The 23,614-nt window shown below is 44.5% G+C and overlaps 1 long non-coding RNA gene across 3 annotated transcripts; it reads left to right on the top strand.

Annotated features, from left to right (window-relative positions):
- Nucleotides 1-2,021: 2,021 nt before the first annotated feature.
- Nucleotides 2,022-17,640, top strand: LOC123618245 (uncharacterized). Of its 3 annotated transcripts, none has more exons than XR_006726662.2 (3): nucleotides 2,022-2,428; nucleotides 2,529-2,605; nucleotides 16,156-17,640. It is a non-coding gene; the product is annotated as an uncharacterized LOC123618245 (long non-coding RNA). The 3 variants fall into 3 exon arrangements; XR_012511756.1 differs by lacking the exon at nucleotides 16,156-17,640 and adding an exon at nucleotides 3,948-13,223 and having other exon boundaries at nucleotides 2,022-2,392; XR_012511755.1 differs by lacking the exon at nucleotides 16,156-17,640 and adding an exon at nucleotides 3,948-13,223.
- Nucleotides 17,641-23,614: the final 5,974 nt, after the last annotated feature.

Here is a 23,614-nt window from a genome sequence, read left to right as displayed (position 1 = left end):
ACTTGTAAACAGGTCCGAGAGTAAGTCAATGTTTTACAACAGTTGCTTGTTTGTCTGTTTCGATACTATTCTCTCCCACTGGTCCCAGATGGTTGCTGGATGTGTGGAGCATGGGGTGACCTATACAGCTTCCTTAGGTGCAGGTTATCCCTGGTGACTCTGCTTGCCACACCCCCTACTGGCATTTGCATCTATGGTCTTGGTGGGAATTAATGTCTTATTTGTTCTCAGGCTAAGTGGAGCCTGGTAGCCCTCCCAGGTGACCTGGCTTTGGATCTTACTGATGTTCAAAGAGCCCTGAATTTCTGCATTGGTCTCCACCTGGCTCCCTGTCCAGTGAGTCCACTCCAGGCTCTGCGGCTGGTTGTTCCCTCCCCTCACCATGCAGGCCCATTGCTCCTTTCAACTCAGCTTCTGAATCCCCACTTAGGGACTATGAGAACTTCTTGGTTCTACCTATGCCCTTGGAAGTCATGAGTAGCTTGGGGGAGCAGAGTACCAGGGTGCTCTTTGGCTGAACCACTGTGTCAGTCAGGGTTCCCCAGAGAAAGAGAACCAGTAGGAGATGTACACGCATATAAATGGAAATTCATTACAAGGGGTTGGCTCACGTGATCTGCTACCTGCAAGCTGGAGACCCAGGAAAGCCGGTGGTATAAGTCAGCTAAGTCCAAAGACCTGAGAACCAGCGGAGCCAATGATGTAAATCCAAATCCAGGAGCGGAAGATGAGGTGAGGGGTCCCAGCCCAAGCAGTGAGGCAGGGGAAAAAAAAAGGGCAAATTCTACATTCCTCCACCTTTTGTTTTACTCAGGCCCTCACTGGATTGGACGGTGCCCACCCACATTGGGGAGGGTGATCTACTTTACTGAGTCCACTGATTCAAATGCTAATTTCATCCAGAAGGAAACACCTTCTAGACACATCAGAAATAATGTTTTATCTGGGCCCCCCATGACTAGTCCAGTTGACATAAAATTAACCATCACAACCATGTTGTGTTTCTAGATTTACTTTGATGTGTTCACACCCCAGACTAGTGCAGGACAACCTATGGGGTGGCCACTTTTCAGGGTTCATGATGAGGAAAAGGGGTAACCCTCCCCCGACCCTTCCTCTTGCCACCTCTACTGACTTTCCAGGTCACCAGGGCACCTCAGTGAGCCGTCCCCTGGATGGGGAAAACCCCCATTCTCCCTGTGCTCTGAGGGGAGTGGCAGCCCTGGTCATCAATTCTAGGCAATGTTCACTGCAAATTCCACTAAGACCTGGGTTATATGCTTCTTCTAATCTAGTTTCTCCCAAAGAGCCTTGTCTTTGGGAAATTGTTGGGCATTTTCCAAGCCATTCATCAAGCTGATATTTTGACTGTTGGTTCTGTCTGTGATTTAGGTTGAACTCCTTGCATGCTGACATTTGACCGTTTTTGAACCAAGAGTAACAGCAATTCCATATGGTCCAACCCACTTGTTAACTAGTGGAAAGCCCTGAAGAGAGGGAGGGTGAGGCTTACGCCCCAGCACCCCTGACCCTGTCACACTTCACATTCAGAAGGTCTGGGAAATTTCTAGTGAGGGATGTTCTAACCAGGCCAAGAGGAAAAGGGACCAAGCCTGAGGTTGTCAGAATTGCGGATAGGTGGTGGGCAGGGGCTGTAGAGAGTTGATGCGTTGACTGGCGTCTCCATGAGCTGCCAGGCCTCTCCTGCCCCTGGGGTTTCTGACTGTGAGGCTGTACTCCCTGGCCTGGGGACAATCAGGTGGGAAGAGAAGTTGCAGCTCCAACTCCACCCAGGAAGTCTGCTGCAGGTGGGGTGACGCATTCTGACTTTCCCAATTTTGAAGGGTGAGCTGTGCCAGTGCGCGCATGCGCTCGTGCATCTGCGATGGCAGCCAGAGGCGGGCAGTCGGGCAAAGCAAAAGCCACACCCCCCAGTCCTTGGTGCCCGCTGGGTTCGCGCCAAGGTTTTGAGGACACGCTGGGCCCCGCGCAGACCCAGTTTCAAAGATAGCTCAGGGCGGTCAGGGAGGGAAGGTGGGTCAGGCACATCTGTCCTCGCAAGAGCTGAAATAGCTCTATTCCCTGTACAGTGATGGCGCAGAGAGAGCAGCAGAGCAGACGTGGGCCTTTTTTTAGTTCTTTTTCAAATTGTTTTCAGATTTGGGAATTACGATTTCTAAGAGAAATAGTGCAGTGGCTCGCTGCCATCCGAGAGAGCCGCAGAGATGTGTTTATTATAGACTTAAAAAGAGCTTGATCTGCTGCTCACCGTGACAGCAGGCAGTAAATCTCAGTTCAGACCAGCTGGGGAGAGGCTGGGGAGACTGCGTGGAAATTCTGAATCGTCGACTGTCTTACAAGCAGTGGTGCTGTGTTATATTTTATTTTGCAGGTATATACAGAGATTCAAGCAGTTTCCAGAGTCGTTGTGAGTAGAGGGCCTGCTGTACCTTCTCCCTACCCCTCCCACCTCCCTGCTGCTAAAACTGCGCTCTCTCACCTGTGCTGGTTATTCTCCTTTGCCACAGGCCCATCCTCCCCTCATCCCCCCAGGAGGCCTCACCTGCACTCCCTTGACTTCTGGCTTCTAGTGGAAAACGGCAGAGTAAGAGAAGAGGAGGGGAAGGGGGTGATGGAGGGAGGGGGTGATGGAGGGAAGGGGCTATAGAGAGATGGGGGTGGGGGGAGGGTGAGGGTAGAAGCACAGGGAAGGGTCGGGGAGGGAGTCAGCGGCACTGGTTTCTACACACCTGCCCTGAAGCGCTGGGCTTGGCACTGGCTGCCTCTTCTTCTGAGCCCCCACCTCCGGTGGATGGCCCCTCCTCCAGTCTGTTTCTGCTGGGCCCTGGAGAACCTGATCCCCTTTGTAAGCCCAGGGGTGGTAGAGGCTTCCTGCCGTTTTCAGTCCCAGCGAACTTCACCTCTGCTACTTTCCCATAAGTGTGCCCCAAGCCTTGTAAATAGTCTCTGTTAAACTCTCTTTGGAGCTGCCGTCTGTTTCTGCTGGAACCCTGATCATGGAACCCAAGGGCCTCTAATCTTCTAATCACCCAGAAGTACTTCCATTCTAATCATCAATACCGAACCGTGGACATCTCTGCGGTTGTAAATCTCTGCCCCCTCGGCTGGCTTTCCCTTCTCCCCGCAACCGGGGACCCCACCTCCTGGCAGTTCCTGTGGGTCCTCTTCCTGTGAGTGTCGGTCTGGCCCTCCCTGCACATGCTGCTCAGTCTGGGCCCTTCAGTTTTCACTTTTTATTCTCCCCCTGGGTGCCCTTAATCACACCCATGCTTCAACTTAGAGGAGGAAATGAACCCTTATTGAGGAGTCTATGAGTGACTACCAGGTGGTTTGTTCTATTGATCATTTGAATACTGGATATTTATTGAGTGTCTCCCATGTGGCAGGACTGGTCTGGGGCTGGGCATATGTGATCTCTTTGACTCTTCACAACAAAGGAGGTACTATTATCTCCCTTTTATAGCTGAGGGTTCTGAGCTGGTAAGTTAAATAATGCACCCACCCAAGGCAGAGCCAGGACTGAGGTCTGCTTTCCTGCTTGCAAAGCTGGAGCTCTTCCTCCCTGTATTGCAATGACAGTCAAATGCCTCTTCTTTACACCGTTGAACTTGAGTTGAACTTCGCAGAACCTTTACGGATTCTAAAAACAGCACAGTCTGACTCCAGGGTTTGAATTGAAGTAGAACACATTTTTTTGCTAACTCATTCATCAGAGACATGTGCCTTCCTCTGACTTTGAGCCTCGGTTTGCTCTGTAATTCACTGTGATTCTAAAAATTACTCCTGGCTCCCCGAGTGCTCTATTTTAGAATCTAGTATCCTGACAATACAAGATTAATTCAAAGTCAGAGCAGTAGGATTTATTTGAGAGATCTCTGCTCATAATAGAAATTAGAAATAGCAATACTTGTTTGCATTTTCTTCAGCCCTGAAAGGAGGAGATGCAGCTCTGCCTTTTCCTGGGTGTAGGGACAGCCTGTGTTGCAGCCTCGAAAACTTGATCTTCCTGAATAATCGATTATCCATTTAAAAGGAACAAGGAGAGATGCCAAGAGGGTGGAGCCTCCATGTGGATCAAGACCTTGAGCTGTGGAATTTAATAGACCTGACTTCAAAACCTCACTGGGTGATCTTGGACAAGTTATGTCACTTCTCTGAGCCTGTTTCTTCAGCTGCAACATGGGAGTAATAGAGCTGAGTAAACAGGATGTGTACTGTTGGCAGTGCTTGGCGATTCAGGTCCTGAAACCTCAGCCAGCTTTTGGTAGAGACTGCAAATATCACTCTGGAGAAGATGTGAATTACTGCTGGGTGGGGGAGCCCTTCCCTCGGTCTCCTGCCCCATGCCTCTTTTGCAAAGCAGAGTGCTAGATGATTCTACGACAGCTTGCATACAGGGCACTGGACCTTCTGGGCGGGAAGGGACTAAGACCCTAACCCCTTGTCCCCAAGAATCAAAGTTTAGAACGCTCTTCTGGATGGCCCAGGGGACCCTAAGCAGGACGAGGGTGATAGAGATGCTGAAATGAAATTACCAATGAGGTAGAAAGAGGTGTGGCCCAGACGTGGTGGTGGGAGCTGCCCACAACCTGAGTTACTGAAAAGCACAGAGTCCAGGTGTCTCTCGGTCCCCGAGGAAGGTGATCTGCTTTCCATCTGCCTCTACCCAGCCTTCGTGAGGGCAGAGTTGGACCTCAGAAAAAGCACCACTGAGGAATGACCTAAAAGGGAACCCTGTCTAGTTTGGGGTGAAGTGCTTTTGGTTGAATTTTAGCATGAGGAGAGGCAGCCAGCAGAACTGTCTGGAAGCCCCCTCCCCCCACGGAGTGGAAATCAGGTGTGGGGAGCACTTCGCTGGTGGAGGTGGGCACTGGACTTCCTGCTGGTCAGGGTGACTGGGCAGACAGCATTCTGTGTTGACTGTCATGTCAGGTACCAGTTACAAAGATCAAGTTCTAAGCCCGGGCCTGGCACAGAAATGCTAGGTAGTTGTGAGTATTGTTATATTATTACCAAGAGAGATCTTGATGAAGCAAAGAATGACCATTTCAGGTGAGGGAAGGCGGGAGCTGGGAGGGTCACTACTCATTCCATTACCCGTGCTTGGTATCTGCCTCCAGTGGCTGTCACCCCCGGCAGGGGTGGAAATGGTCTGCAGAGTTTTCCCTGTACTTTGCCTCCAGTGGCTGCCTCCCTGTTTCATTGTCCAGAAGCATGGTTGAGAGGGGTTTGGTAATGCCCAACTCCTCAAAATGCAATATTTAGAGTCTTAGAATCTTGGAAGGAATTTACAAGCCATCTACCAGTGGTTACCAAACATTTTAAAGTAGTAAAGCCAGTTTCCCCACTTGAATAAAGTTTTATATGACATGCTGATATGTAAAACACAGTGAAATTTTGCTAATAAGTTATCTTTTTGAGTTGAAATGTATTCTGTTGACTTATGTTAGCATCAGTCAACTAGAATAGTAAAACAATTTTGACAAATCCAAAAACTCCTAATTGGGGCTATGGAAGCTGGTTTCAGTCTTCTATCAGATTTAGTCAGTATCCATAAAATTCAAATCAAAATGCAATTTAAATCTCAGAAGTACCCGATGATATTCAGCATGGCTGTAATCTAGTTCATTGTATTAGTCACAGCCCTAGCGGGAAAGAGTTTGCACTCTCAAATTAGGATGCTTCTGGAAGGCTTTAAACTTGCTAAAGCATTTCCAAAGTACAGGCAGGGCTAGGAAACCATACAGTATGGTGTAATACCCCAGGGCTAGTGACAGTGGTGTTGTTACCGTCAGAAGACCTGAGCGGTAAGCAGAGCGGAAGTTATCAGAAGCTGGGAGATGACTGTGTGGAGGGGGCTGCCGGGAGAGAGCAGTGACCTTCAGGAGAGGCACCTTGCCACTCCTAGGAGACCCTGCAGCAAAAAATCAGGGGATGAATACCCAGTCTCACTCTCCTTCCTCCTTCTAACCTCTTCCGGGGTCTATCCATTGGCAGACTCCAACCAGAAGCTAGAAGGCAAAGGAGACTTTGATGTCATTCCTACAAGTCAGCCTCCCAGGGCAGAAAGCAGGTTGGAGCAGGGTGGAGAGCAAAGCCAGAGTTGCCAGTGGACACCATGTAGGACATGTCTGCCCCTGCTTTTAAAGATAGCAAGAACAAAGGCTCAGAGACTTTAGCTGACTTGCCCAAGGTCACTAGGTTAAGGACGATGAGAAACTGAGACCTCCAACCTCGGTTCAGCCCTATTTCCACTAAACTTTTTCATCACTCTAGTCCCAGGACAATTCTTGATTCAGGAATGCTGATATCTGTCCCTTGGATTTGTGGATCTGGAGTTAAGGGGACAGGCTTAGCCTGGTCCAGTAATTTCCTTTACTGGGGTCAACTGTGTTTCACTGTTGCTGTGTGGCTTTTTGCAAGTCTAAAGACAGACCACAGCTATTTAGGGAAAGAGCACAGCATGAAGCTCTTTGGAGCTTTTATTCTGCACTCTCAGGTCAGCCACTTTCTCAGAAAGGGCAGGAAGAAGGTCAGCCAAACAACGTAAGGGAGCACGTGGAACATGGGTACTAATTCTGGCCTAGAAATATCCAAGAGGATCCGTGTCTGTGGAAGCCGAACAGCTGCAGAGAGCGCTTGGATCCCCGGTGACATCTGTGCTATATTCAGCATGCCTCCCAAAGGCTCCACCCTTGGCCCGCTTCTTGCAGAACGTTGGACCTCGCCTAAAGGGACATTCTCATCAATGTGGTGGATAACACCTGTTGCCTAGTCTTCTTCGCTATGGTTTGGGGGGAAATAGTGGCGAGGATCCCTTGACCCATTGGCAGTTTGAACTGGGTTATGTGGGGTTGGTGTCTTGTGATTTCTTTGATTTAGTTGGACACTGTAGATGAGCAAGCTTTGTGGTGAGTGAGGGCCATTTACTTACTGACAGATGTGGGTGTAGCAGTCAACTCACAAAAAACCACACGACTCTGAGCATCTTGGGTGTTCCCTTGCCTCGGGTAACCATCACGTGGCTGCTCCCAGCCAACTTCACCAGACTTCCCCAGGATGCATTCTCATCTCGTCTGGCAGTTGTATCCCTTCTCCATGGTTGTTACCCCTCCCTGTATTGTTGGCTGCCTCCTTCAGTTTATGAATGTTCTATCTGTTAAAAAGCTGTTTCTCAGTTGTGGGTGACCGAGGTATGTGGACATAGCCTTTCTTTCATGGAGTGTTTAGGACACTTGGGCAACCTTAGTATCCCAGGCAACTGAGGGATCATTCTGTCCTTCTCTCCTTCTCTACTCTTCTGGAAGGGTAGCTCAGCTTCCTCTTCATAGTTTTCAGGTTAAACATCACCAATCTGTGGCTTGGGCAAGGCTGGTTCTTATCTGTGCAGTGAACACCGTTCACCTGCAGCTGTGCATGGTTCTAATAGGATGGTGCCATTCAGGAACCTTATTTTAACCTAGAACTTTACTCATTGTCCAGGATTATAGTGTGGTACTGCAGTAAACCATTTAAATTCTTACGGATTTGACCACTAACCAAGAAACTTTCTCTGTAGTGAACAATTTGGCTGTATACGGAGGCTTCTTAGATATAATCCAAGAGAATTCTGAACCATCCCCTTACACAAGGCATCACCATAAGTTACTCCCATAGGGTGAACCTCCAAGGACAGCATCATTCCAATGCTCAGTCCTAGCCATGATCTGGCCTATGATAAAGTCACACGGCGCAATGGTAAAACCAAACACCAAGCCGTGTTTCACCATCACAGCAGGCATATCAAGAGAATCAAGGTCTTCTGCATATTGCTGTGGTTGAAGTGGGCTACTTGACCTTGTTTACATATGCCAGGGAAAGAAAAGGGTGACTAAGTCTGGCTCCCTGCTGTAAAATACACATTCTCTTACTTAATTTAAAAACAGTGAAAAAAAAAAGCTCATTAATAATACAATTAGCATGCAGGTCTTCTTGCTGATTCATTCACCATTCTTCATTGCTGTGTATGACACCTAACATCTAACGTGATTCTGATGATGAATAGAAATGAGCCACTCTGTGCTATAATCACATCTATATTTTGAGTATCTTTTATTTATTTTCTTCTGCTAAGACCCTTAAGCAAATGCCTTATTTACACTTAAAGGCCCACACTTTCTCTCTCATCTTTTCCAAATTAGCAAGTGCTACATAGTACATTGTTAGTAGGAGATCTGACCTATCTATTCAGTTAAGTTGTAATTTTATTATATAGATTGGGACTTAGGAATAGATTTTTAATTGTTTGGTATATATTAATAGTTCAGTAATTTTTTTTATTAAAAAGACATATTCCACAGTTACTAAGTAGCCTCTCTAGCCTAGTTGAATTTAATAAAAACTAAAAAATAAACCTTCTATTTTAATGACTTTTAGATTTAAAGAAAAATTATGAAGACAGTACGGAGAGTTCCCGTACATGCTACTCTCAATTCCTCCTATTGTTAACATGGTACATCAGTATGATACAGTTGTTACACTTGACAAACTGTGTTTGATGTTAACAACTAAAATCTATACTTTATTCAGATATCCTTAGTTTTTACCTAATGCCATTTTTTGGGGCTCACCTAGGATACCACATTACATTTAGTCATCTAGTCTCCCACTCCACTTGGCTGGGATAGATTTTTCTCATTTTTGATTAGATGAGGTTTTGAGGAGTACTTGATCGTTTTGAGGATTACTGGTCAGATATTTTGTAGAACTGGTGTCCTAATGATGTTTTCATGATGAGACTAGGATTATGGGTTTTTGGGAGGAAGGTCCCAGAGGTAACGTGTCATTCTCATCACATCAAGGGTACGTATCATCAACATGAGTAGTAATGGCTGATGTTGACTTGATCACTTGGATGGTTAAGCACTTAGAAGCATGATGATGGATAAGGTAAGACCGTGTTTGGCTTTGCAAGAAACTGCCAGACTGTCTTCCAAAGGGGCTGTACCATTGCCAACAAAAACCACAATGAGATGTCACTTCTAAAAAATCGAAAAAATACAACAAACTAGCGAATGTAACAAAAAAGAAGCAAACTCACTGATACGGAGAACAAAACAGCAGTTACCAGTGGGGAGAGGGAAGGAGGGTAACAAGATAGGGCTAAGGGATCAAGAAGTATAAACTATTATGTCTAAAATGAGTTACAAGGATCTATTGTACAACATGGGGAATATAGCCAGTACTTTATAACTATAAATGGAGCATAACCTGTAAAAATTGTGAATCACTATATTGTACACCTGTAAAAAATAAAACATCAGTACTTTAAGATCAGAGCCATATATGAAATATGTCCAACTGAAAACAATAACATACGCAGAGACCTAGAGGCATTAATTTTTTCCCTATTTATGTGTACGACTTTATATTAGGAATGAATGTTGTCTTTGCAAACACAAGTTTGTCTTGCTGGAGCAGTGAGTTTGAGTGGCCCCTGTGCACGAATGCAGCCTGACAGAGAGGGCTTACTCACTTCGGGCTGCTTTAATCTGATTTTTGGTCTTCCAGATACCAAGATCGCATTGGGAAAGATGGTACATGTGCTATTAATCATCTTACTATATAAATCTACCAGAATTAGCAGTAATAATCTGACTTAAGGAGTTCTGTAACTTTTGTCTCTTTCACCGTTCTGTATTTTCAAAAACATGCAAAGGGGGAATTTTGATTTTAGCACTCAGAAAAGAAGGTATTAAATTATAAATAATAATTTCTACAGATTCTGACATGCTTTACTGTTTGCAAAGTGCCTTTATACCTGCCACCTCCAGTGACCATCACAGGCACCTCCTTGCTGTCTGTGATTTGTCTGCTTTCTGGTAGACTTTGGCCCTGCCTTAGAGTCTCTTCTCTCCCTGAAGTCCTGCTCCACAGTTCTCCCACCTTCTCAAATCCAGAGATCTTCACCTCCACTCCAGTCTGTCACCCTCCTCTGTCATTGAATCTTAACAAGCTATGGGTTAGAGACACTTTAGAGACTTAGACGAAAGCTATGAACCACCTCTCTGGGAAAAATTATCTTTTAGATGGTACACAATATTTTGCATTTAGTTTCAAGGGGTTTGTGGAACCCACCCAACCACTCTTGCCTAAACTGGAACTTCTCTGACTCAGATCTTGTTGGCTAAACTAGCATTCTTTTTTTTTTAAAAATTGAACTATAGTTGATTTGTAATAATATATTAGTTGCAGGTGTATAGCATAGTGATTCAGTATTTTTGCAGATTATATTCCATTATAGGCTATTATAAGATTTTGGACATAATTCCCTGTGCTATACAGTAAATCCTTGTTGTTTATCTATTTTATGTATTCTAGTTTGTATCTATTAATCCCATACCCCTAATTTGTCCCTTCCTGCCTGCCTTTGGTAAGTTTTCTATATCTGTGATTCTGTTTCTGCTTTTCATATACATTTTTATTATTTTTTAGATTCCACAGATAAGTGATATACAATATTTGTCTTTCTCTGATTTATTTCATGAAACATAGTATTCTCTAGGTCCAATCACATTTCTGCAAATGGTAGAATTTCATTCTTTTTTATGACTGACCAGCAGTCCATTGTATATCTATACCACATCTTCTTTATCTGTTGATGGACATTTAGCTTAATTCCATGTCTTGGCTACTGTAAATAGTGCTGCTATGAACATTGGGGGTGCATGTATCTTTTCAAATTAGAATTTTTGTTTTTCTGGATATATACCCAGAGTAGAATTGCTGGATCATATGGTAGTTCTACTTTTAATTTTTGAAGACCCTCCACAGTGTTTTCCACAGTGGTTGCACCAATTTACATTTTCACCAACTGTACAAGTAACCGAATCTGCTTGAGCCACAATTTACCATTCTGACTCTTCCCTTCTATTTACACCACGACACATTTACATGTTTTCTTTGACATCATCAAAACTTCTAGACTCTTGCTCCTGGCTTTTTAAAATCATGTATCAGAGCTCACTTGTCTTAATTTCCTTCCCCAAGTAGCTTAGACAACAGGTAAAGGCTGTCCTGTGCACCCAATTCCAATGTATGGGGCAGGATTTCCTACACCAACAACAAGCAATTATCCAACACCAGCAAGGTGTCCTACAATTCAGCTTAATTCTGACATAATCTACCCAGAAAGAGCATCAGATCCCCCAGGTTAAGGGCTCAGTCCTACGAGACTGCCTCACTGTTTCAGGCGCCAGTTGCAAGCTCAGGTTGTTACCTGTGCTTCTGACTGACCTGCTACAGATTGGAAGTTCCCATGATCCTTTCCTTAGACTTCAGATCCTGGTCATTATGTTCAGGTTACCTGTACTTCTGAGCAACTGGATATAAATCGGAGGTTCTGAGGACCCCACTCCTTGGGTTTGATTAATTTGCTAGAGCAGCTCACAGAACTCAGGAAACCAGTTTACGCACTAGATTAATGATTTAGTACAAGGATAGTAAAGGATGTGAACCAACAGCCAGATAAGGGGGTACGTAGGACGTGGTCCCAAACGAAGGAACTTCTGTTCTCGCAGAGTTTGGGGCCCAGCGTGGTGTCACGTGGAAGCATTCTGGTTCGCCAACCTAGAAGCCCTCCACACCCTCTTCCTTTTATGTTTTTATGGAGGCTTTGTTACACAGGCATGGTCGATTAAATCATTGACCATTGGTGACTGAGTCAACCTCCAGCCCCTCTCCCTCCGCAGAAACCAGGCGGTGGGACTGAAAGTTTCACTCTTCCATTCATGGTTGGTTCCCCTGGTGCTTTCTGAAAATCACCTTATTAGCCTAAACCCAGTTGTGCTGGAAAGGGTTTGTCATGAATCCCAATACACTCATTTCCCCTTTATGGCTCTGAAGCATTTTCAGAAACTGAGGACTAGAGACCAAACATTATAATAAAAAAATGCTCCCATTACTCTTTTCACTCAGGAAATTCCAAGCATTTGGGGGACTGTGGGCCAGGAACCATGCATAAAGACCAAACACAAACAAGACATATACTTGGGTCACCTGAACGACCAAATCTCTATTTCTTGTAAATTATAATATTGCACCACCGTCCAATATTTCCCTTCTTCTTGCCCCTTCTTTTCATTTGACTCAGGAAAACTCGAATTCTGAATCTAAACCACCGCTCTTCTCCTCTTACACCTGCGCTTCCCAGTCATGCTGGGGAAAGTCAGAGTACGGATAAAATTTTGCCACTACAAAAGTATGGTCTCCAACCACAACCGCACTTTAAAAGTGACCCAGCCATCCACCTGAATCCCTAGACGCTTTGTCTCTTCTTTTCTACCACATCTGATTCAAAATTTCACTATTCTCAAGGTCCCGCCTGCCCTCCAGGATCCCAGGCATGACCTGGCCCTCTGCAGGCACCACGCGCGATTCAAGTTGGCTATGACTTACCAGTAGACGCCTTCTATTTCTTTCCATTTCCAAGGCATTTGGGATAACGTAGAAACATCTCAGAGCAGTGATTTTCAACGCGTGGTTCCCTTGACCAACAGCGTCAGCACCACCTCTTTAGAAATGCCATTCTCACGTTCCTCCCCAGATACACTAAACCAGGAACTCTGGGAGCTGGCCAGGACTCCGGGCTTAACGAGCCCTCCAGGTGGTCCTGATGCAGCTAAATTGGCACGAGAGCCATTGCCTTAAAATAAGATGCAGCTTCTGCTTTCTTCTTTAGCCTCGTGTCTTGTCAACATAGCCAACTCCTCCATTTTATTGTGCCCTCTAACCATGTGGAACTGTGGTACTAATCATTCCCTAATCGGATCAAGCTTTTTCTTGGTTCAGAGATTTGCAAAAGCTGCTACCTCAGCTTGGAAGTCCCTGTGCTCTCTATTTCTCATTATCCTTCATTTCTCAACATTATGACCTTTAGGGACTTCCCACATCCTGGAGCTAATGTAAATGTGAAAACAGACTGGGGACACGTCTCTCACATAATCAGCAAGGACCCCATACACATGTAGGATACCGGCTCTAGGTGTGCCGACCTCCCTGATAGGTGAGTAGAAGGATGGGTCTGTGTGGAGGAGCAGGCAGCCGTTATAACGATCTGTGTCTTTTCATTATTGTTCTGCAATAAAGGAAGGTAACTTACAACCCAGTCTGCATTGCCAATGTCACTCTGTTCAACTCTTGCACGTTTGGTTGGCTGTTGTTCAGTGGATGGGTTCTCAGCTTGGTTCAGAGAACTTCAGGTTGGGTTAGGGGGAGGGAGGGCAGGGCCAACTTTCTCCAGGAGACCTAGGTGCCCTGTGTTCCTTGTTTATGATTTCACAAAACAGCTTTCCCAAATGTTCTGGACCTCCCTGGGTAGACAGCACCCTTGTGTCATTCGAGTCAATTCCAGTAGAAAGAAGTATGAGTAAAGAAATTAATTTGAGATAAACTGCTCACCTCTTTGGGCTAATTTGCCCCTTTTACGAAGCCAAACAATCAGCCAGAGCTAAGAAAATTATTTCCAAGTGCACACTCCAGTTTGGTGTGACTCCACTTATGTCCTGAGTGCATTTGTCTCACCTGGCTGCACTGCAGAACCAGGCCCATCCAGTAACAGTCAGTCACCAGGTATTTTCGATCTGATTAATTTCCTTGCGGTTTCTACCCAGCTCTAAGCAAGGCCAAGTTTTGTTTTTCTCTTGAACATTTTTTGCTTCCCTGTAAATGGGAGACATGCCTGTGTTAGAACCTGATGGCATTCTTCAGTATTTTCTATGCCATTTTTAGTTAGGTGATGAGGTGACCTGAGACCTGGGATCCAAAAAGAACAAGCATTCATCATAGCCATTGCGACTCATTAATTGAGTTGAATGCACAATTTTTCAGTTGTTCCAATTCAGACTCTTACTGTAATCACATGATCTTTCGAATTTGATATTTTTCTATAATATCATGATTATTTGAAAACTTTTATGATAGAATTAGCTATAAACTATAGAAAAGGAACAATGGGATTTCATGTTTTGAAGCATCATGAATACTGTGTGGCATTTTTCAATTTTTCTTAAAATGTTCCTTTTGTGTCATGATACTTCCCTGGATTACTTTAAGCACAATCTTATAATTTCCTTTTGTTTAAAACTAAAGCAGAGTGAATAAAAGTTCAGTGGGTTCTTTCTGTACTGTTAAAGCTGTAATTATGTGTTTGGATTTTCTGTTTCTTAATTACTCTTTGCCTACTTAATCTATCAGTTACTGAGAGGTCGGTTAAATTTTCAATTCCTCCTAGTAATTTCTTTATTTTTGCCTTACATATCTTGTAAATTACCATTTTAATTGAAATTCGGTTAATTTACAATGTTGTATTAGTTTCTGGTGTACGGCATAGTGATTCAGTTATACATATATATATATTCTTTTCCATTACAGGTTATTACAAGATATTGAATATAGTTCCCTGTGCTCTGCAGTAGGTCCTTATTGTTTATCTATTTTATATATAGTAGTGTGTATATGTTAATTCCAAACCCTTAATTTATCCCTCCTTGTCCCCTCTGATTCCCCCTTTGGTAACCTAAGTTTGTCTTCCATGTCTGTGAGTCTATTTCTGTTTTACAAATAAGTTCATTTGTATCATTTTTTTAGATTCTTGAAAATAGCATGTAACTGGATTCCCTCCTCTTTCCCCCCCTCTTCCTTCCATCCATCAGCAGGAAACTCTTCTAGTGCAATTTTAGTCATTTAACATGTATTCTAATGACAGAGTAATTACAGGTGTATTTCTACTATCTACCTTATTTCATATTTTTATTTTGCTTCTCTGCCCTCCACTTCCTAACTGCTGGGTTAGAAGCTATATGTTTTATTTCTAGTCTCTAGATGATTACTCTTAAAATTTAATGTACGTACTTGATATTAAAATGATCAAGGTTAATCATTTTCTTTACCCTCTTCCTACACATTCAAGAAACTTTTATATCTAATCCCTCCCCTGCCATCAAAAAGGCAGTTGTTCTCCAGCATCAATTTTTGTCCCTGTATCAGTTTCCTAGGACTGTTGTAACAGGGTACGACACACTCTTAAACACCAGAAACATACTGTCTCACAGTCCTGGCTGCTAAAAGTTTAAGATCAAGGCAGGATTGATTCCTTCTAAGGGCTGCAGGAGAGAATCTTTTCCATGCTTCTTGCTAGCTTCTGGTGGCTTTCTGGCAATTTTTAGGGTTCCTTGGCTTGTAGAAGTGTCATCCCGATCCCTGCCTTTATCTTCACATGGTGTTCTCCCTGTGTGCATGCCCCTGTCCAAATTCCCCCCTTTGATAAGACACTAGCCATTTTGGATTAAACCCACCTGAAATACCCTCACTTTAATCTGAAGAATTACATCTGCAATGACCCTATTCCCAAACAAGATCACATATCTCCCTGTTACTTTAAAAACTAAAAACAGAGTTACCATATGATCCAGCAATCACACTCCTGGGCATATATCTGGAGGAAATATATCTAATTTGAAAAAAATACATGCACCCCTGTCTTGAGAATGTGTTTTTCAATTGAAATGTGACAGAAGGTATATATTCTGTGTTAATGGATGTGATTCAAACATATGGTTCATACACTGACTTTTCTGATACTGTCAAGGGTTAGGAATTTGAAAGATCCATGAAATCATAAACTTTACATTGACACATTTCACTACATATTTATTGTATACAGATATAAACACAAAAAGAAAGAGGTAAGACAAAATTACCATTAGACAATAATGGAAAAGATGACATTTTAGTTACAACCCTCTCCTCTGAAAACGCCCCCTCCTCCCCACCGACACTGACTGGATAACTGACCAATCCAGGATGTCAGTTGCTGGTTGGGTTCCAGGTGGAATGTTGGGGTGTCCCCCGGGGCTTGTTGTGGCTGGTGGTGCCACAGTAACTGGGCAGAGCCCTAGATGGGTCAGTGCCATGGAGGGGCTGCTGTCCTCTGTGGAGCTTGGCTTTGGGCTGATCCTTAGGACACTGAGTGCTGTCCTGGTTTCCCTGCTGCCCAATGGCCTGTATTCTCAGCTCATGTTCCAGAGCCGCCACTGGGAGACAGCGATAGGGTCTGCCTGTCCTCACCTTATTGGTGGCTGTGTTATTTACTTTCAGACTTATTCAGTCTGTTAGAAGTCGACTTAATAGAAGACATGAAAAGCAACTGGCAAAAACACTGGCTGCACAAATCGAAGAGAAGTGCCACCTCATTGACAAGCTTTATGTGGCTAAACAGGAGTGTGCCAGGATGGAGATAACTCTTAAGAACGCCAGGCTAGAGAAGGAGCCAGTAAGAGCACCCAGCCTTGCTGACACTCACAGGAAGTTGATGACGGTCAACCTGAGCTCGAGGAAGGAAATCAATTTTCTCATCCAAGAACTGAAGAGAGAGAGAGAGACCCCTGCAGTCTATACAAAAAGAGATGGCGGAGATGCTAGCAGTGCTCAAGTTCCTGGAGGAGGTCACGAGAACGAGCACGTAACAAGGGGCTTTTACACACCAGCCAGGGGACCACGCACCAAGTCCTGATGGTCCCTTTCCCAGGAGTGGGCCCTCATGTTAAGGCTGTGCTGTTCCCTCCCCTCCACTCTGGCCTCCCAAACTGCCAGGCTGCATTCACTCAGAGTCAGGTCTCCGCCTGAGCTGCACTGAGGCCAGTGCATGGAGGGCAGTCCCCTCCTCTGGACCAGAGTTCCTCCGACTTGACCAGTGAGCGCAGCAGTGAACTCCTTCGTGGTCAACATCTCTCATTGAAAATATACTGGGATTCCCAGAACACACCACGAAGTATGGGACTTTTTTATATTCAGCAAATGTTTGGATTATCTCTTATTAGTTGTGAAAGAAATGTTGTAATTGAGAACGATCTTCTTAGTTTGAATTTATATCAAGCCCCATTTCTCAAGACAGTTTGGGTAAATATTATATATCAGCAATGTAAGTGAAGTGTATAGATAGTTATTCTGTGTACAAATATTACATTGTAATTTGAAAATTTATGCATTTTGTCCATATAAACTTTTAGGTGGCCATAGTATTTATTTCTAGAGTTTAATTCTGAAGTCATAAGTTTAAGTCAAAGAGCCTTTTTTCACCTGAGTATGTATAGTTTAAAAAAAAATAGATGAACTTTTTAAAGATGAAGTTAAATTGTACTCCTAGAAGAAACTTTAATCATTTAATTTTTATATTCTGCTATAACAATATCCATAATAAAAAATAAATTTGATAAGTTACAAAAAAAGAAAAGATACATGCACCCCAATGTTCATAGCAGCACTATTTTATAAAGCCAAGACATGGAAGCAACCTAAATGTCCATTGACTGGTGATTGGATAAAGAAGATGGGGTATATTTATATAATGGAATACTACTCAGCCATAAAAAAGAATGAAATAATGCCATTTGCAGCAACGTGCATGGACCTAGAGATTATGATAGTAAGTGAAGTAAGTCAGACAGAGAAAGACACATATCATCTATCATTTATATGTGGAATCTAAAAAAAATGATACAAATGAATTTATAAAACAGAAGGAGACTCACAGACATAGAAAACGAGATTATGACTATTACAGGGAGAAGGGTGGGGAGATAAATTAGGAGTTCAGGATTTGCAGATACTAACTGAAAAATAGATAAACAACAAAGCCCTACAGTAGGGCTTAGGGAACTACATTCAATGTCTTGTAGTAACCTATCCAGAAACTTTCAGGTGCCTGAATTCTCATTCCACGGCAGCCCTTATTCTCTCTCTCCAGGTTTTCCCATCAGATAACATATCTTTCCAAATGATGTGCATTCTTAATTCTCCAACAAAGCATTCCTACAAGTACCATGCCCCTCGAATGAGCACATTTGAACAAATTCTCCCTAACATGTGAATGATGGATAGCTTCTCCCAAAGTGCATTGGACCGAATCACAGGGCAAAACCCTGGCAGGGAGCCCAAGGAGCAGCATCCTGGGTGCATGAATGGTGCAGGCAGTGTGGGGTGTCAGCGAGTGTGGGCTTTGCAGCCGGATATTCCTGCCCTCTGACTACACGAATGAGTGCAGCGATCCTGTCCACAAGGACTCATCCCTCTAGATCCTGGTCTTCTTCTCTGTACAATCAGGATAATGACACCTGGCAGGGTTATCATGAGGCTCTTTTAACTCCTGTTATATATACTCAAGGCTTATTTTTGTTCAGATTATGGGAATTCTGTGGTTGTTAAGAGGCGTAAGTGAAGCCTCCCTCCCCACGTAGAACTTGTAGATGTGGAAGATTTTGGTTCAAGGGATTTGCCCAAGGTCTCAGCTAGCCAAATTGGAAATCCATTTGCAAAATTTAGTTTTAATGGTGAATTTTATGGTAGAATCCACTGCAACATACCATAGCTCATCTGTGAGGCAATATGAATTAATTACTAAAGGAAGACTATTGCTCCAAAGTCCATCAGGGTAGATCACTGAGGAAAGGACTGGGGTTACTTCCAATCCTTTCATTTATTACCTGTGTGACAGTTAATCTCTTTAAGCCTCTGTTTGGTGCCTGGAAGAAGCCAGAGCCAGTATCTGCTTTGCCTGCTAGAGTATTATTCCAAGTGTTAGTAATGGGAGTTACTTCACAAACTAGGGGTGCAAACATGGTCTCATCACTTTAAAGAATTAAAACTACCCTAAGATCATATGTTCCTGACTAGGAGAAAAGTCAGTATCTCCTTCTTGGGGCTCCCTGCTCCCTGCATTGTTCAAGAACCTGAGGGACATAGAGTCCTAAGGTAGAGGGTACGTGTTTGGTGGCAAAGTCAAACTTTAATCAGTTTTCTGTTGCCACCACTCCTCCTAGCTGCACGTTGTCACTGGCGGGGCCACCTCCAAGTCCTCCCGAGACTTTCTACAATCTAGAAAATGATGCCTCCATTGGGCAAACACAGCCCCTTGGACTCTAGGCTTGGCCAGTGAAGCCTGGGCTGGATTTCAGTCCCCACTTGCTGCTTCGAGCCATATCTCCCTCACCTCCACGAGTACAGGACACCTGGTCCAGCACCACCCGGCGGAGGGATGTGGTGCGGTGCTGACTGAGGGAGGACCAGCCCCCGCCTTCCCTGGGCTCGCAGGGACACAGCTCATACTGCTCAGCTATTTCAGTTCCTGGGGGCAAGAGGCACCCGGGAGCGCTTGCCTGGTCTCCTCCTGCTCCTTGGACACCACAGCCCTGACCCTCAGAACACAGAGGCTCCGAGGTCTGCCCCTTTCAAGAACTCCAGAGCAAACTCCTCTCCACCTCTCCCCTTGTTTTAGAGCCCTGTTGGCAACTTACCTTCCCAAAGTTGACACACGTGACTTCTAGAAGATGCTACAACAGAACAAAACAACAGCAACAAAATCAATGCCAGTTAGATCTCCCTCCAGACGTCTTGATGCGTGTAGGCGTCGTATTGTATTATAATCTTTTTTCATTAACCTGCAGTTATGCTATCAATCAGATTGATTGTGAAATAAGTTGGTGGCTTCATAATCTTCAGCAGGAGACTCCAAGGATCCGGACCTTTCAGGAAACTCAGACAAGCCTTTCTCGGATGGATTAGCCGTGGCTGTCATTGGTAATGTGAAACTGAGGCACTGCCTCGCCCTCCTAGTCTCCCTGGCAGCAGAAGCTGGTTGCTGCCACTCTCATCTGGCCTCCCTTGTGACGTATGATTTGTGCAGACAGATGCAAGGAGACTTGGGAGCCCGACCTGGGGTCACAGACTAGAATCACTTTGCCTGGGGTTCATCTGCCCACCTGGCTGTCTTTTCCTCATTAGCATTCCTTCTTTCTTCTCATCTGAACTAAACAACCCCCACAAACTAGTCCCCCTGTTAGAATCCACAGGACTGCTGAGCCCACGGTAGATGATTATAAACAAGGAGGTTTATTTTCCTTTGTTTAGGGTTCCAGCAAGACTGACCAATTAAAACAACAACAATTCTTAAAGCTCAGTTCAGTCAAACCAAGGATTAAGTGAAAACACTGGCCAAAAAAATCAATAAATCATTAACTTGAACAGACCTTAGAGACCTGTTGCCTGGCTTGCTTTGCCAGGTGACAGCAGGTACAGTGACTTCAGATGTGGAAGGAAAGTTGGTAATGCTTTCCCCGAGCTGGAAGTCATTTGCTAGCGAAGGGCTGGTAGCGGTGCTATGTCACCACCTAGTGATACATACATGCACATCACTTACGATGCACAGATGGGCTCCAAGGTTGTCACAGCATTCCCCAGATAACATCAGTGCACTTTGGTGAAACTAACTGCAACAAATCACACGTGACAGAGACCAAAGGACAGGCATTCTGAGACTTTCCCAGCCCTCTGGTTCCCATGCCTTGATTGTGCTGATGAGGGGGAGGAAGTAGGGAGAAAACCTGGGAGTCTTGTAATTTACTCGGGAAGCTGGGATTTGACTCTGCACATGAGATGGCAGAAAGTGATCAGGAGGAGAGGAAAGACGGGGGTGCAGAGGGGGCGGCGGCAGGAGCCAGCTCAGAAAGCTCTGCTGATGTTTGGTGTTTGGAGAGAGAAGAACAATTAGGGACTTCAGGGAGATGGAGTCTAACAGGTGCTTTTCGGGAATCTTGCCATTTTCCCTTCAAGGCTTCTTGTTTTTTGATTTGCAGTGGGTCATGGGACTAAGCTAGATCCCACATCAGTGGCAAGCAGGCCAAATTTCTTTTGGGTTACACAGAAAAATTTCACATCTCATACTGTTACTTTGGTATTTTGGGTAGCTTGGGGTGTTACAGATTAGAGGGGATAAACCTGTTCTGAGAATGGTGGGGTACCATTGATGAGTATTGATGGATATTTATCAGGTCTTCATTAAGTACCAGGCACCCTCCAAATTGTGCTCTGATGGAAAAGAAAGCCATGACATCGTGAAGGGCTGGGGAGAAGCAGGAGTGAAATGAGGTGGAAAGGAAGGTGAACTGAGGCCATAAAGCAACTGAAGGAGACCTGAAGGAAGTAGAAAGTAATGAGCCAAGAGCCCTTGTAATGGACCCCTGACCCGCATCTGCCTCATCAGTGCTTGATGTCACACCACTGAAGGGCAGGAGGACTGTGTAAACCAGAAGGAGGGTCTCCTCCTGGGATTTGCAAATGCACGTCATATGTAAGTCAAATAAGCCGATATTTTTCTCTGTAGATTATCATTAAAGGGATAGCTTTATCATTAAAGGGATTATCATCAAGGGATAAATTAGGAGTTGGGGATTAGCAGATACAACTACAATGTATAAAATAGATAAACAACAAAGCCCTACAGTATAAAAACAGGGAACTACTTTCAACATCTTGTAATAACCTATAATGAAAAAGAATATAAAAGTGTTTATATACATAACCGAATCCCTGTGCTTGACACCAGGAATTAACACAATGTTGTAAATCAAATACACTTGCAATAAAAAACGTCAAACATGCCCATTATGTACCTCTGTACCAACTTTCCAGCATTTTAGCAGTCTCTGAATGCCCATCACTCTTCCCATCCATCTGCTCATTGTCCATCTACCCATTCACCCATCCACTCATGCAGTCATCCTTTATTTTTCAAGCATTCAAGTCTGAATCAGACAGTATGTTAAGCCTTGACTATTCTTTGATGCCCATATTCCAGGGAGTTCATCCAGCACCAGCCACATTCTTCTAGGCTCCAGAGAAGATGTTTCCACTTGCACTGGGGAGGGACCATATTCTTGTAGAGCATCGGGCTGCTGGTGGCCCATGTCACTCGTGGAAAGAGCAGAAGGCACCTCTCATGCCTTCTGTCTCTCACCTCTGGGATTTCCTTGTCTTAGCTGAGGCACAAAAAGCTTTAGGACTTTGGGGGCTCCTTTGTACTTGCATTGGCTTGCCCAGCTGGCCTGAGGTATCACAGATGATATGTAAGCTGTTAGGAAGTATCACTGGCTGGTGCTGAGGGAGCTGGCTTCCCAGTGGTTCCCTAGAGAGACAACACAACCTAAGGTATGGGGATTTAATGTCCCATGGGGTGAAATTTGACCACCAAGAAACAGGAGATTGGAAGGAGCTGGTGGATGAGTTATCCTCCCTTTTTGCTGCTGGACTGTCCTGAGACTCAGAGCATCCACATTGTTTCTCTGGATGTATCTTCTATGACAGCTAGAGTTTTGGTGTGTGGTCAGCTAGGTAAGGCACCACCTTATTTTTTCTATACCTTCTTTCCAGGCTTGCCTCCCTTTTTAGTTTTTTTTTTTTTTCCCATCTTGGATTCTGGGGCTTGTGTTCCTCAACAATGTGTGCACATCAAAGTTTTGTCTCAAGCTCTGGTTTCTAGGGACCTCGAGGTAAGATGGTTCACATGCCCATCCTGGAACCAATTACTGGGTCTAAGGTATCCAGATGCCCAGCCATATGGCAGTGGGGAGTGAGGTGCTGTGATTGGAATTCCTGCTAGGATCAGGTGTAATGGGGGAGGGGTTGCCCAGAGGAAGGAGGAGAAGGATGGAAGGGAGGGTGAGCTTGCTGCAGCCCACTCCACCATTCCTCTCCCCACCTCCAGCGGGGTTCATGAAGTGGCCAAGCAATGTTTAAGTCCTTAAAGGCATAGTGTCCTACCTTCACCACGTGATCCACCTTAACATCACTCTAAAGGGACCACCTGACATCATCCCCCTTTGATGTGATACTTATGAGTCACATAGAATTACCCATGAAATACTCTCAACCCTATCAAGACTTAAGATGTAACTTTCAAATTATAGGAGGTAGAGGAGCTAGAGAAACAAGTTTAGTGATACTGCAAGGTGAATACTTTCAAATCTAGAACGTGGACTATTCTACAAAACAACCAAATTCATTTCTGAAGGCTGCCATAACAAAGTACTGCAAGTCTGGTGGCTTCCATGACAGAAATGTATTCTCTCACAGTCCCGGAGGCTGGAAGTTCAAGATCAAGGTGTTGGCAGGATTGGTGCCTTCGGAGAGCTGTGAGAAAGACTCTCCATGCCCACCTCCTAATATCTAGTGGCTTGCTGGCTGTCTTTGGCATTCCTTGACTCGTGGAAGCATCATCTTGATCTCTGCCGTCATTTTTACATGGCATTCTCCCCATGTCCAAGTTTCTCCTTTTTATAAAGACACTAGTCACATGGGATTAAGGACATACCCTACTCTGATATGACCTCATCTTAACTAATATCGTCTGCAGTAACCTATTTCCACGTAATATCCTGTTCTGAGGTCCTGGGGTTAGGATTTAAACATATGATTTTGGGGGCAGAACACAATGCAACCCAAAACACTTGGCCTGAGTGTGTCAAGTCTGGAAAACCCTAGGCTGAGGGCATTTCAGGGAGAGCATCGTTGCTGAAGACTCTTCTGGCTGGTGCCTGGTCCGGTGAACTTTACAAAATAGGATGGAAATGAGCCTAAAAGAGTCAGTCACTTTCTCAGTTGTTTCTTTAATTAACGGCAGAACTGGAATGAGAACCCACATCTCACACAGAGAGCCACATGCTCTTTCTGCCATTGCTCCTTTTGTACCAACTGAGAAGTCACTGAGGGAGCGGGGCCAGCTCCC

The sequence above is a fragment of the Camelus bactrianus genome, chromosome 14 (genome assembly GCF_048773025.1).
Source record: "Camelus bactrianus isolate YW-2024 breed Bactrian camel chromosome 14, ASM4877302v1, whole genome shotgun sequence".
In the NCBI taxonomy this organism is placed as follows: Eukaryota; Metazoa; Chordata; class Mammalia; order Artiodactyla; family Camelidae; genus Camelus; species Camelus bactrianus.
This window is presented reverse-complemented; position numbering and strand designations above follow the sequence as displayed.